The sequence below is a fragment of the Notolabrus celidotus genome, chromosome 13, assembly GCF_009762535.1.
Source record: "Notolabrus celidotus isolate fNotCel1 chromosome 13, fNotCel1.pri, whole genome shotgun sequence".
Taxonomy (NCBI): domain Eukaryota; kingdom Metazoa; phylum Chordata; class Actinopteri; order Labriformes; family Labridae; genus Notolabrus; species Notolabrus celidotus.
In genome coordinates, this window is record NC_048284.1 from 1,471,535 (window position 1) to 1,475,594 (window position 4,060).

Consider the following 4,060-nt stretch of genomic DNA (forward strand, 5'->3'; position numbering starts at 1 on the left):
TTAGAAACAAATTCACAGAAGAATTTTTGATTGAAACTAAAAGAACATTTGCATCCAATGATAGAAAACTCATTATTCAGTCATTGTGTCTGTTTGCATTTTATTGCATTTATTTAAAAATAATTGATGTTTTCTGTGTTATATATTAAAATGTTCAGTATGCAGACGATGTGATGATGTGTTTGTGTCTGTGGTGATGAGTCATCAGTTCACTCTGAGTTTCAGCTCAATTTTTTTTATTTTTTTTATTTAACCAGATAAGTCCCATTGAGGTCAAGACCTCATTTTCAAGGGCGACCTGGCCAAGAGGTCAGCAGCACACGTCAGAATAAATGGCACAACTCAACAACATGGAACATATATATAGACAGTGTGTAGAAGCAAACAATAATAATTTAAAAAGTGCAACTTATTTTCAAGTAAAGTGCAGATTGTGAATGTAAAAACAGCATTTAAAAACACAGGCACTGTTCTGGGGTCTTTCTTTCATTTAAGATAGACTTAAAGGTGTCCAGAGAGATGAGATCCGACAGATTCAAGTCCTTCTGGAGTTTATTCCAAGCAGTAGGAGCAGCAAAACTGAACGCTCTCTTACCGAACTCTGTCCGAACACGGGGAACACACATCCGCAAGGTGTCGCAGGAGCGCAAGGCATAGTGACTTCCTGATATCTGAAGATAAACACATAAATACATGGGGACCAAGCCAAGTAGACATTTGTAAATTAGATGAAGCCAATGTGTCTGCCTGCGCACACTCAGGGATGGCCAGTCGGCTCTGACATAAAGCTCACAGTGGTGAGTGAGGCGTTTGCAACCCGTGACAATGATCTTGTTCCTATCACCTCTCTCTCTTACTCCCCTCTATCTGTCTTTCCAGACCCAACTCAGTCGAGGCATGATGGCTGTCTAACATGAGTCTGGTTCTGCCTGAGGTTTCTGCCTGTTAAAAGGAAGTTTGTCCTCACCGCTGTAACTAGCTAAATACTGCGATGTGCAATGCTCATGGTGGATTAAGGTGGGGTCAGACTGAGTCTGATCCTGTCTTGGTGTTGGGTCTCTGTTCATAATTTGACATAGAGTGGTCCAGACCTCCTATGTTTGTAAAAGCGTCTTGAGATAACGTTTGTTGTGATTTGGCGCTATACAAATAAAGATTGATTGATTGATTGATTGATGAAAATATTTTTATGCACATATCATATTATTTAATTTCTAAAGTTTAAAGGGAACATCAAGTTTACTAAACACAAGACTGAATTAAAAACTTGCTTTGCTTTGCAGAGGCTGTATTTTCCTTATTTCTGTTAGACAGAACTCCAGACAAGTTTTACTCAGTTTTAGTTTGTTGTATTTTGACCTCTTTAAAATGAGACCTTTGATATCTACAGAGAGAGGGGGAGTCACCCATGGTTCTAAAGCAGCCCAGATCGGACAAACCTCTATGGACCAGGACGTTGCCAAATATTGACCTGGTGTTCACAGAGACCATCACGTAGTTGAGATTGTGTGATGCTGTTGTGAAGTGTCAATCAATCAATCAATCTTTATTTGTATAGCGCCAAATCACAACAAACGTTATCTCAAGACACTTTTACAAACAGAGCAGATCTAGACCACTCTATGTCAAATTATGAACAGAGACCAAACACCAGGACAGGATAAGACTCAGTCTGACCCCACCTTAATCCATCATGAGCATTAACACCTCAGCAGTATTTAGCTAGTTACAGTGGTGAGGAAAAACTTCCTTTAACAGGCAGAAACCTCCAGCAGGACCAGACTCATGTTAGACAGACATCATGCCTCGACCGTGTTGGGTCTGGAAAGACAGATAGAGGGGAGTAAGAGAGAGAGGTGAAGTGTGATCTTATCTATCATTAAACAAGCCTTAGACCATCAAGCCAGACTCTGTCATGTTGTTCAAGAATATGCAACAACAATCTCCAGCTCAACATCAAAACTTTAAAAACACAAATTCAACCTAAAAAAATGTAAAGTTACTTTGTTTGTTTTACTTCTGCCCAAAACAGGAACACCGGTGAGCAGATTCAAAGAGGTGGAACTGTGCTTCTTTCATATTTAATTAAATGTAGGAAGTCAATCGGCGACTGAATGTGTGCAAAGGTTGAATTATCTGAGTAAACATGTGTTGGAGTAATCGCAGGGTGAGACCACAAGCTGCTTGTTCCAAAAGTTACACGAGATTTCAACGAGATCAACACGAGATTTGATCAAATGATGACATCACAAGTTGGCGACTCTCCTTAAAAGGGCGTATGTGTCATTTTAAGAAGAGAGAACACAACTTTGTTTCACATAGCAACATTAAAGGAGGCTTCTAGAATGCTGGGGGGTCTTAAAGAGACAGTAGCTGGAGTTATGGTTTTCAAAGACAGCAGCCTGTGTTAGGTCGGGCTGTAAATCATGTGAAGCTGCTGCAGAGCGATCAGAGGGACGATATGAAGACTGAATGTGCTTAATACGCCTTTTTGGACTTTCAATGAAGATTGAAGCTGAATTGGGATTTTAGTGGAGTCATTAAAGAGAAAATGAACATTGCACAGTGTGAACCACTAGATGGAGCCATGTGTCAGGAAATCAAACTCTCATATATTTGATCTCTTTACTGAACATATGATTCATTTGTTTTTCACTCTTATTGTCTCTTTATTCATTCATAAATTCAACCTTATTTTTCTCTTTAAATGTTCTTTATGGATACAGATTCCTCTTGGTCTGTATTAAAAATTACATTAAAATTTAAAGAGAGTTAAAATAATCTAAGATAGGAAGGCAGTGTTAAATAAAAAGGTCTTAGTCTTTGATTTAAAAGAGGTGAGAGTTGGAGCAGACCTACAGCTTTCAGGGAGTGTGTTCCAGATATGTGGAGCATAATGACTAAACGCTGCTTCACCATGTTTCCTTCTGACTCTAGGGACTGAAAGCAGACCAGGACCTGATGACCTCAGAGGTCCAGGTGGTTCATAAAGTAGCAGAAGATCAGCCTAAACCATTCAGGTCTTTATAAACCATCAGCAGGATTTTAAAGTCCATTCTCTGACAGACAGGAAGCCAGTGTAGAGATCTAAGAACTGGAGTGATGTGGTCTACTTTGTTGGTCCTTGTTAGGACTCGAGCAGCAGCATTCTGTATGAGCTGCAGCCATCTCATGGACTTTAGGGAGTCCTGTAAAGACCCCGTTACAGTAGTCTAGTCTGCTAAAGATAAATGCATGGAGGAGTTTTTCTGCATCCTGCTGAGACATGAGTCCTTTAATCCTTGATATATTCTGAAGGTGATAGTAGGCGGACTTTGTAATGGTCTTAATGTGGCTGCTGAAATGAAGGTCTGAGTCTAAGACTACACCAAGGTTTCTGGCTTGGTTTGAACATTTCATCAGTGCAGATTGGAGCTGAGCAGTGACCTTTAACCTTTCTTCCTCTAAAAACAATCATTTCAGTTTCCTCTTTGTTTATCTGAAGAAAGTTCTGACTCCAGTCCAGTCATTGATTTGTTCAATGCATTTACTCAGTGTTTGTATGGGACTATAAGAGAACATTTAAGAGGCAAGAAGTTTGAACATCTCAATAAAGTGAGTCTTTATAAGAGTGAGCTCTGTGCTCCATCTTTATACTTCAAGTCTCCTTCATGTGTGTGTGTGAGTGTGTGTGTGTGTGTGTGTGTGTGTGTGTGTGTGTGTGTGTGTGTGTGTGTGTGTGTGAGTTTATAAGATTCTACATTAAATAGAACTTTACAACATAAAGATGAAACCCTGCCTCAGATTCAGTGTTAGAATAAAGCTGTTAACAGGGACCCTTCAGACCAGGGTCCTGTCTCTGTCTCCCTGCTGTACTGAAGTAAAGGATCTGACTGTTAAAGACTAAATATGTAAAGTAGTCCATGAACACTGAGCTCTGTGTGTTCACACGTGCTCTGTATTGAATCAGCACAAAGGGGGTTCTGCAGAGAACCATCCCTGTGGTTCTGCACAGACTCATTGTTCCTGTGAGTCTGAGGGGCGTCAACCCGAGAACACAGAGCCCAGTGTGCGGCCGGAG